Genomic DNA, 11424 nt, shown 5'->3' with positions numbered 1-11424 from the left:
ATTCAAAACCATTTTCGAAGTGATTTAATACGGTCTACGACAACGAAAATTAAGATATGACAAAACCTGCAAGATGGCTTCATTGAATGATTGTTCCTTGTTTGATATGACAGATCAGAATTAAGTCATATACGTGCCATAATTACTCGACAGAAATCATTAGATGTTGCATTTTGCACGTTTGTTTCTAAACTCAGTCGTTTTAGTTCGAAATAACAAGGGTTTGAAGTATAACATTGACTTTTTTTATTTTAACTTTCCCATTTACATTTCATACAAAAGAACACCTGAAAATGAGTTATATAAAGAACCACCATGAGCAGACAGTTCACGACCTTCAAAACCAGGATGCGTACGCATCCATACAATATCTCCTTTCTCCAGGACTAAAGGTAATGTTTTACTTTCAGAATCATAATGACCTCCTCGTCCGTCGGGGAAAAAGTTTGCAATTAACTGACCATTTTTAAATAAATCAAGTGCAAGATAACTGTTAGGATCAACAAATACACATGCTGACACGAGGTATAAACCTCTTACAGGGGCCACCATATGGCCACGGAGAGAATCGTATGCTTGTCCTTCATTGGTTAAAACTAAGTCGTAGTTTATAGCTTGGTGCAACCCCAAACTGGTTATAGGTTTAGAAAGTCCTGCCAAAAAAGCCATACGTGTAGCAGTTGCAACTGTAGTCGATGGTGCTAAAGACAAAAGATAAATTGTGTTACTCAATTTTTATGTGTAGATATTGACACGTTATATTTTTTTATATTTTAAAGTGTATATCGACATCATAATTTCCCAATTATTGCATCGGAATAGTTGTTACCTGCACATTACAATTTTTATTTTGTAGGTGATGAAGTTTAATAAATACTATTCGTATGTTCGGTTATAAAACATATTTGTTTTCATGTATTTGATATATTCAAGAATGAGAAATTACAAATACTACTCAACGTACTTTGATCTTAAATTGTGCTGTTACACCATTGTGTAAATTTAAGGGTGGGTATTATGCGCACAATATTATGTTTTTGTCCGCAACATGTGTGTGTGTCTGTAATGTAACGTTTATGTTAGAACATCGTTGTCGTCTATCAAAGCAGTTTTTCATTTACTGATTTTAAAGTAAATCAGGTCGTAGGTTTTTGTTTTAATAATTTCAAAATTCGTCATTTCGGGGTCGTGAATAGCTTTATCTATAGTGCGAGTAAAGCTTATTCTGTGCACTATTTCTTCCATATAATTAAGCATAGTTTATTTTATTTACGTCATCTGATTCCGGTGGATAATTGTCTCATTTGCAATCATACCACATCTTGTTCTTTTTTTATAATGCGTTGAGGTATTTACTAAATATGAGTAAAATGGCAAGGTTTAGGGAAAACTCGTTTACGAATGTGAACAATTTTCAAATGATCGTCAAAGTCTCAACTTTGTACACAAATTTTCAAATAAAATAAGCAAGCATGCTTTAACCTTTTTTTAGCACATCAAAATACATAATTATATGAATCATTTCTAATTCAAGGAGCAATCAGGGAGTCAATATGTGATATGGGGCTAAAACAAAGAAACGATTCCTATTTGTTACCATTAAAATTTGCGAAAAAAAAACAACCAAAATATTTACAGACAAGTTAAACATTTTGATTTTTTGTAATAATTAACGTAATTTAGATCCTACTTACTTCCAAGTGATAAACGCTTTCTATAATGCCTTTTATGGGCTTCCGAATTCAACGTCTTCACGTTTTGGATTTGAGATGATAGTGGTCTCAGACTAGTTGTTCCATTTAATTTATTTTTATTATTGTACTTGACTTGCGCTGTCTCACCAGGTCCTTTAACGTCGATATCGGTTTGGGAGTTTGCACACTCACAAGTCTCCAGCTTCTCGCTTATTCTTTTGTTTTCTTTCTTAAGTGCCTCATTTTCCTTTTCAACTTGTTCAACCTTCTTTTCTACAACTTCTACAAACAAAACTAATTATGCAGTTAGAGGATATTGTCTATATTCTTTAAAATCAGCATCTGTTCTTTATTTTATTTTTACTCTTGAGAATTATCATATCACATCGGGAAAAGAACAACTGGAAACAATTATAAAGTGAGTTAGTCCGTCCAAAAAGTTCACGATCGTTATAACCAGGATGTGTTCGTAACCAAATCATATCGCATTGATCAAGAACGTATGGGAATGTTCTGCTTTATGACGAAAAGTGACAAACTGATCAAAAACCAGTAAATATGACAGCAATTATCTGGCCTTTCTAAACTAACTGTAGGTTCTCAATCAAAATGTACCATATGCACATTGTGGAGAATGTTCAATGTAATATCTCATAAAGATGAAGAGTGCAACATTATCTTGACAATCTTTGCAAAATCTATATTTAGGTAGATTGTTGGAAGGTAATATTTAAGTATCTTCCAAACTTTACCCCAACTGTCCTGTAGTAGATTAAATTGACCATCCTTTCTCCTATACGACTGACCGACCCTTCCAAGATAATTATATGTATATATTAGCTTAATTTGCCCTTTCGTCATAATTAAGGTCAATAAGGACTTAGAAAAAAAAGAATATTGCAGCTTTGAGTTTTAGTGTTGTTATTTCTATATGTAAATACATATCTTTATTTGTTATAATACATATCTTTATTTATTATAATACATATCTTTATTGGTATATAATGAACGCTTAAGCCGGGAGGAAAAATGACAAATCTTCCTTTTGAACCTCCTTCATTTATGTAAAAATATTGAAATATACATCCGTCTATAAGAGCAATTCAACCTAACGTAATTTCTTAATAACACGAAACTAGAAAAGGTTCAAATTTAAATTTCAATTAAACATGACCTGCTTCATTACATTATGTTACAAAATGATTTGTCAAAAAGTACTGTTTTCCCCATGGTATGCAAGAGAAATAATTGTTATTTATAAGGTATGCTAAGGTTGATACAACCTACTAATCGTTTTTCACGACTATTAGCAATACACATGTATATTTCAATATAATTGTAGCCACTATTATGGCATAATTCTTCTGAAGGTGAAAATAACAACCAGATTAATTAAGACACTGAATATATCATATTATATAAATTTTTGAAAATCTTACCGAGTCTGCTTAACATGGCAGCTATTTTGTCTCCATTAGTTTCTCCTTTGCAATGAGGAATTAGAATGAGCAACCCTTGTACCAGAATTGGTAGCGCGACAAACATGATTTAATGTCGGTCAGTAACACATTAAATCTAAATAAAATTGAGAAAGGAAATGGTGAATATGTCAAAGCGACAACCACCCGACCATAGAGCAAACAACAGCCGAAGGCAACCAATGGGTCTTCAATGTAGCGAGAATTCCCGCACCCGTAGGTGTCCTTCAGCTGGCCCCTAAAATATGCATAATAGTACAGTGATAATGGACGTCATACTAAACTCCGAATTATACACAAGAAACTAAAATTTAAAATCATACAAGACTAACAAAGGCCAGAGGCTCCTGACTTGGGACAGGCGCAAAATTGCGGCGGGGTTAAACATGTTTATGAGATCTCAACCCTCCCCTATACCTCTAGCCAATGTAGAAAAGTAAAAGAATAACAATACGCACATTAAAATTCAGTTCAAGAGAAGTCCGAGTCTGATGTCAAAAGATGTAACAAAAGAAAATAAATAAAATGACAATAATACATAAATAACAACAGACTACTAGCAGTTAACTGACATGCCAGCTCCAGACCTCAATTAAACTGATTGAAAGATTATGTCTTCATCATATGAATATCAGGTACAATCCCTCCCGTTAGGGGTTTAGTATCATACTATCATAAAATATATGATACCCTATTCCTTGAGATAAAATCTAGCGTGTTTAGTATACAAATGTGTGGTTAATTACAGAACTTATAGATAAGACCACACTTGTTGTATTGAATGTATAGCTTTAGTTTCTTGTCTGTATGCTAGTTTTGGTCTGTGACAATTTAACATTCTGATCATTTAAGATATTTTCATTTTTTGTCATGGCTTGTTCTTATGTTGAGTTATTTAACAAATTCCCCAAGGAGGATAAATTCTGTCAATGCAATTTATGTTTTTTCTTAAGTCACGATCATGTTATTCAATGGTTGCTGTCAGTCATATTTGGTTTGTTTTTATTTTTGTCGAAAATTAATTCATTTTTTTCCGTGTTAATTGATGAACACTTTGTCTTTTTTTTTTGGACACAGACAGTAAACAATATATGATTGTAAAGTGTGTCTTGTCCTATCCTGTGGATTTAATCAAGAGTTTAAACCATTAATTTATGATCCAATTTTATGATGACGATGCAAACAAGTTTGAGATTAAAACACGTTTTTGACATAGAAACGACAAGAAAAAAGGAACCCCCAATGTAAAAAAATGCTTAATCCCTCGTTTTTCCTGAACATGAAAATTGGATTTTACTTTTTGGCACCGTAGGAAATGGAGTTATTCCCGCTGTTCATAAATTAAGGCAACAACAGTATACCGCTGTTCGAAAGTCACAAATCGTTCGAGAGAAAACAAAACCGGGTTACAAACTGAAACTGAAGTAAACACATCAGCTATAAGAGGGAAAAACGAAACAACATAAACACTGAAAAAAGTAAAATCACAAAAATACTGAACTCAGAGGAAAATCAAGTGCAAAGTGCACCTGACTTGGTACAGGACATTTTAAGAAAAAATGGTGCTTTGAACATCGTTTTTCGGCTATGTTTGTCTATGAGCAGAAAGTGGGTGGCTAATTGGAGACTGAAATATTCACAGACGGAGAATACGTCATTGGAAGACGGTTGCATTATCCAATATCCAGTAATGATCTGAGCTTTAAAACAATATTTGTATAATATACATATACAGGCTAGCATATCTGTTGGGTTGTTAATGTATGAAAAGACACCAAATTGCAGGATAAAGTATAATGTAACATATAATTTTTTTTTCGTCAAATCTAAGATCTAATTCATTGATCCACGTTTTCTTGTTGACGACATCTGATTTGACGAGTAACACCATTTCTTCTACAGATGCAGTAAACCATATCTGATTGAAAAGTGTGTTAATCAAGAGTTTAAACAATTGGTTCATGTTTCACATTTTCTGATGACGATAAAAAAAAGTTTGAAATTAAAATACGTTTTTGAACTTTTGGACATAGGAACGACAAGAAAAAATTGATTGAAACATACACATTTGCTTACAATTTGAAAATAATTGGTGTATTTCGTTTTTTTCTGCGGAATATCATTCGCTTTGCTCAAAAGCGTAACTGCAACAACATGAACGAACACAAAAGGCTGCAAATATGCCAACGAAGAGAAAAATATCTATATGATCTATGATCATCTTTGACACAAGTGCTTTATTGAAATGGGCAACTATGTCATGTAAACAAGTTAGAGTTCACGCGAGAATTTGCTGTTACTTGCAAATTCTTAATATTTTCTGTAAACTTCACACCTTTTAAGACGTTGATGAAGACTGTATGTTCCCCTTGACATTTCTTTTTAATTACAAGTATATCTTTTCGTTTGGGTTGCTATCTCATTGAAGTTTATCTTACCCAAAATAATGATATATTATATTTGAATTAAAACATGCGAAATAGAAGATTTTCCTCTAGAAGACCATGTCAAAACTTATCACACATCAGGTGATGATAAATAAAGACAACAGTTATATACCGCTATTCAAAAGTCATTAATAGATTGATAGAAAAACAAATCATCGTTACAAACTAAAACCGAGAGAAACACACCAACCAAACCACAAGAGAAAAACAACGAAACAACAGAACACCGAAGTGCAACATCAAAGAAACTATATGGTTGGTTGAACCTGGTTTTATGACTAACCAAACCTCCACGCTTGTTAAATATATTCGCTAAAATGACAACATTACATGACAGTACAAAAAATGCAAGAATACCAAATACAGAAATACAGATGATTAATATAAAAGTATGGCATAAATACAAATTCTGTCCTGGTATCTATGTTGAGTTTATTAAGTACATTTCGATATTTTAACCACAGAATAACAACGAATAACTAATAAAGACATCATCGAGTCATACCAGACTTTAAATTTTGTACGCCATACGTGCGTTTAATCATCCAGTACTAGATTGAAAGAATTCATATCATTTAATTATTGAATGGTCAAACCAACAACAATTGTGATAAATCTATTCAGGTTATTATATTTCCTCGATTGCTTCATAAATATACTAATATTATGAAGAATAAAGTACAAAGATATTTATTTTTCCCTAACCATTCACATCGGGAAAAGAAGAACAGCTGCAAAACAATTATAAAATGAGTGTGCTGATCCATCAAGTTTATGACCATTATAACCAGGGAACGTACGCAACCAAACCATATCACCCTGCTCAAGAACGTATGGCAATGTTCTACTTTGTGACGAATAATGACCAGCTGATCGCGAATCAGCATACATGACAGCAGTTCTCTGCCCATTCTTTATCAACTCAAGTGCAACGTACTTTCCTTCTGCTGCTGTTATGGTAGCTGATATTAAATACAACCCTTTCATTGGCGCAGTGAAGTGTCCATGGCGGGTGTCATATGCTTTTCCTTCATTCGTAATAACTTCATCATATTCGATAGCTTGGTGTGATCCTAGACTGTTAATTGTCGTTGAGAGACCAGCTGCAAAGGCGACTTTCATTGGTGGTGTTGGTGATGTCGGTGCTGAGGCAATACAAAAAATAAATCTTTAAATGCAAGTATTGTAATGGTTTTCAAAAGAGATTTCATTGTCATTTAATAATGTAAGATGTATGTTTTATTATTATACGATATTTTGATTGGCTAACAGCAATCTCGCGTCGTTCTGAAATTAACCTTTATTTCAAATTGTATTTAAACATTCATGATGACATACGTTATATTTCCACTCTAACGTGCACATATAGATAAAATAAAAACTTGATAGTAATAGTGTTTTCATTATTATAGTGAAAAATGTAATAATAGTATTGGATGCTTCTTTTAGTAATTTCATAACCTTTTGTTAGATTTTTAGATCGTGTATTTCTGTCTTTGATTACACATCTGTATACAACCCTTAAGAAAGTAAACACTGTTTGTAAGAAAGTTATATGTTTCTATTGGCTGTTGAAATATTTTACAAGATACTTTTACTAGTACTCTGTATGTTTTTTTAATGGTACTCATCGGAAACAATTTTTTGCGAACATAGTTTATTCAATGTCTCCCGTGACTTTTTTTGCGAAACTTTATAATTTAACAGAATCAATTTGTCATTAAAACTATTAGCAATCGCTTGATGATCCAAGCTCTGTTGGTTTCCTTGGAAGCAAATTGTGTTCTATAATAATTACTGGTCTCGTCCTTTTGTAGCATTTTCCTTATTGATTTCGGTATGATTTGATTAGTCATATGAAGAAAGGAAATTAACATTATTATCTTTAACTCCATCTGTCCGGTCATGTATCAGACTATATTCCTTTAAAATTAGTTTGATGTGTATATTTTTATTCATCAGATGTTCATTTTCTGTTTCAAGAGTCTTTACTTTGCTTTCAACATGTTCTACAAGAAAAAAACATTTGACGTAACTTTGTCGTTAATGTTTTTTTTATATAAAAGCTTTGATTATTCGTTCGGGAAGTCTTTCCAATACATGTGACAGCAACTTGCATCGCTATAAGAACAATTGCTGTTAATCAAAGTATAGCATATGCTTTAGAAGACTGTTATTAAATAATAATCAAACACACATTACCTGAATTCAATAACGATGTAATTTTTAATTCTTTCTTTGCATATCTAAAACAAAACTCTTTGACAATTTCATTTATAAGCCACATATGACTTTTTTTAATAATCAATTCACATCTGATAAACAAAATGTTAAAATACAACTTAAAATAAAATTTGTGTGAAAATCTTTGAGCATTATTAAAGGGTTATGTAATTTTTATTTCAAATTCTACAATTCATTAAGAAAATAAATTTATCTTGAAAAGTATAGTAAAGGTAATGTATTGGGAAAATGGTTCTCCCCTTGAACACCTTTTTAGTACCATACCTTATTATTTCAAATAATTAATGTACCATAGTGTTTTGTAAGATCTCGTCATAAATGAAACCACCTGTTTGGGCATGTGGTCGCGGGGTCGCATCGAGTGCAGAAGCGTCGTTGGTTAAAATTCCAGCCGTGTTCAATGACAGACTTTAAAATTGATATTTGCTGCCTCTCCGCTAAGCTTGTGGCATCAAAAAGTTAGAGCAAAGACTGGTCGACTCAGTATCTAAATGATGTGTCCGGGTAGTTATCTCTTGAAATATCACCTTAAATGCGACTCAATGTGTCAATTTAGTATAAAGCAGGGTAAAATGTTGACAATACATTGATATGTCCCCGTCCTGGAAATGCATTTATTATGCCACTGGAGATGGCATTTATCATCATATTATTAGATTTTATATTTCGAAAGTCAAATATTAAGAGTTAAATATCAACTAAATAGATGAAGTTTACTCACCAAAACGGCGCAGAATTTCGGAAATTTCTGTTGCAGTATTTTCTGCATGGCATAAGGTTATAATTGAAATTAGAACAAGGAAAACCAAAAACTTAGACATAGTTGTGTCTAATATTGTCATTACCAACAAAGGAACAGATAAATGTAAGTAGTTACTGTGATACGATAAAGTCAACCTATTTCAAAATTACCTTATCTTAAATATAAACCATACTTCCCACATTCTTTTTCCTTCTTTAAAACCGTGCATGCATATTGTTATTATATATGGTGTTGGTTTTTTTTAATTTTGGAAACATAAGATGATTTTTAAATTTAAATCAGATAATTTTAGAAAAAGTAAATGCGATCATTTGAATAAGGAATGCAGGATATAAAAACGATTATTTGATTATCATGCTAAATATTTGCACGTTTTTTTTTACGAATTGATTCTAGTCTAAATAAAAGAATGATAAAAAGTAAAATGACAACAACACCCACAAAAGTAAAAACGAGTATTGAGATGCCTTCAATCATAGCACACTGTTTACTCATCAGCCAAACAATTAGAAATTGAAAGACAACAGTTCAAAGATCCCACGAGAAAAATAGAAACCATAAGTTGAATAGTTATCAAAGGTACCAGGATTATAATTTAGTACGCCAGACGCACGTTTCGTCTACATAAGACTCATCAGTGACGCTCATATCAAAAAATTTTGTAAAGCCAAACAAGTACAAAGTTGATGAGCATTGAGGATACAAAATTCAAAAAAAATTGTGCCATATACGGCTAAAGTAATCTATGCCTGTGTTAAGAAAGTCCTAAGTTTTTCGAAAAATTCAAAGTTTTGTAAACATGAAATTTATAAAAATGACTACATTGTTAATATTCAAGTCAACACCGAAGTGTTGACTACTGGGCTGGTGATACCCTCGGGGACGAAACGTCCACCAGCAGTGGCATCGACCCAGTGGTGTAAATAGTTATCAAAGGTACCAGAATTATAGTATAGTACGCCTAACACACGTTTCGTCTACATAAGACTCATCAGTGACGCTCATATCAAAATATTTTTAAAGTCAAACAAGTACAAAGTTGATGAGCATTGAGGATCCAAAGTTTCAAAAAGTTGTGCCAAATACGGCTAAGGTAATTTATGCCTGGGATAAGAAAATCTTTAGTTTTTCGAAAAATTCAAAGTTTTGTAAACAGGAAATTTTTAAAAATGACTACATTATTGATATTCAGGTTAAGACCGAAGTGTTGACTACTGGGCTGGTGATACCCTCGGGAACAAAACGTCCACCAGCAAGAAAGACAGAAAAATAATAGATGTAGAATTTATGAACTAGAGCTATTTAGACAAAATGTACATCAAACGAAGATCTCGGTTGTTTCGTGATTTAAACATTGCGGGCTGATCTTAAACCACAACTTCGCATTAATTAAGGTTTGTAGAATTGGATTACAATCGAATTGAATTATTGATTTATTAAAACATGGAGATGTAATATGACTGTCAAGGACACAGCGCAGTAACAAAAACCAAAAGATAGTAATGCTTATATTAAGCTGTCAAATATGTGAATCAATTTAAATGATAAAAATAATGACTTTTTAATTACTGAAACATTGAACAAAAAACAGTCATGACAGAAGAATACCACATGATTACAGGTCCCTTGGGATAGGTATGTCAAAATGTTACTCGAGAGGCTATAACTTGTTTAAGAGCCCCGATAGTAGATCACCATAAGAACAAACTAAGAATCGTTTTGCATGGCTGAGCTCCCAAAATGTCTAATACATGTAAAATAAACAGCCTAAGAAAAAAAACACAAAAAGTTGTATGACTATGAGCATATTATCTTAAACCCTTATACATGAAAATTGAATATATTAAAATTGAATATTTTCATAAAAATAAAATTGTAAAAATTCTCAGATTATAGTAAATATATCCAACATTAACTTCATATCTTAACTGTATATGTCTTTGCAGTTTGAAGATGATAAAACATAGCATCAATCAAGTGTTATTTATACCAGAATAAGTAATTGAAAAATTCAAATATAAAACATATTCAACGAATGACATAATAACACATTAATTCCAGAATGCTCGTACATGATTGAGGTAGCGCATGAGTCAATAATAAGTGTTGTGCGGTCACGAGTGAATTTTTTTTCGATATTTTAATTCTTTGATTACTTCTTTTTATTACATTGATAATGGGCCTTTTAATAATATTAAAGTAGAAAGAGTGCTACATGTGAATTAGGATCTACCTACCCTTCCGGAGCACCTGAGATCACTTCAAGTTTTTGTTGGAGTTCGTGTTGCTCAGTCTTTAGTTTTCTTATGTTGTTTCTTGTGTACTATTATTTATCTATTTGTCTTTTTCATTTTAAGCCATAGCGTTGTCAGTTTGTTTTCGATTTATGAGGTTGACTGTTCCTCTTGTATCTTTCGCCCCTCTTTAAGGAACTATATTTCTTACTACGCATTCGCCATTTGTTTTTATTTCACTGGGTAATCAGATTCACAATAATGCATCGCAGCCAATGTAATTATTTCATTTATTGATAAACAATTTGGCGAATGAATGTTCAAAAATAAGTGTTAATAATGGTCATTAAATCAAGTGTACGATACGAGTACATTGAACTTTAATTCAAATGAAGTACTTGTCCTGCTTAATTATCAAGTTAAGTCTAATAATGATAACAATGTCATGACACAGAAGGTGCTTTAATGACATGACACAAAAATCATGTCAATACAGCTGCCAACAATCAAAAACTAATTAAAACTTTATTCGAACAGGTGACTGATAAAGATAAGAACCATAAA

At 32.1% G+C, this 11424-nt stretch overlaps 1 long non-coding RNA gene across 1 annotated transcript in view; it reads right to left on the bottom strand.

Moving 5' to 3' along the window:
* Positions 1–263: 263 nt before the first annotated feature.
* LOC143056037 (uncharacterized) overlaps positions 264–11424 on the bottom strand; it is a 78422-nt gene continuing 67261 nt past the window's right edge. The window contains exon 3 of the long non-coding RNA XR_012972216.1: positions 264–701. This is a non-coding gene — a long non-coding RNA (uncharacterized LOC143056037). The remainder of the gene's footprint in view (positions 702–11424) is intronic.

The sequence above is a fragment of the Mytilus galloprovincialis genome, chromosome 13 (assembly GCF_965363235.1).
Source record: "Mytilus galloprovincialis chromosome 13, xbMytGall1.hap1.1, whole genome shotgun sequence".
Taxonomy (NCBI): Eukaryota; Metazoa; Mollusca; class Bivalvia; order Mytilida; family Mytilidae; genus Mytilus; species Mytilus galloprovincialis.
Note: the sequence above shows the minus strand (reverse complement) of the source record. Positions and strands in the feature narration are given on the sequence as shown.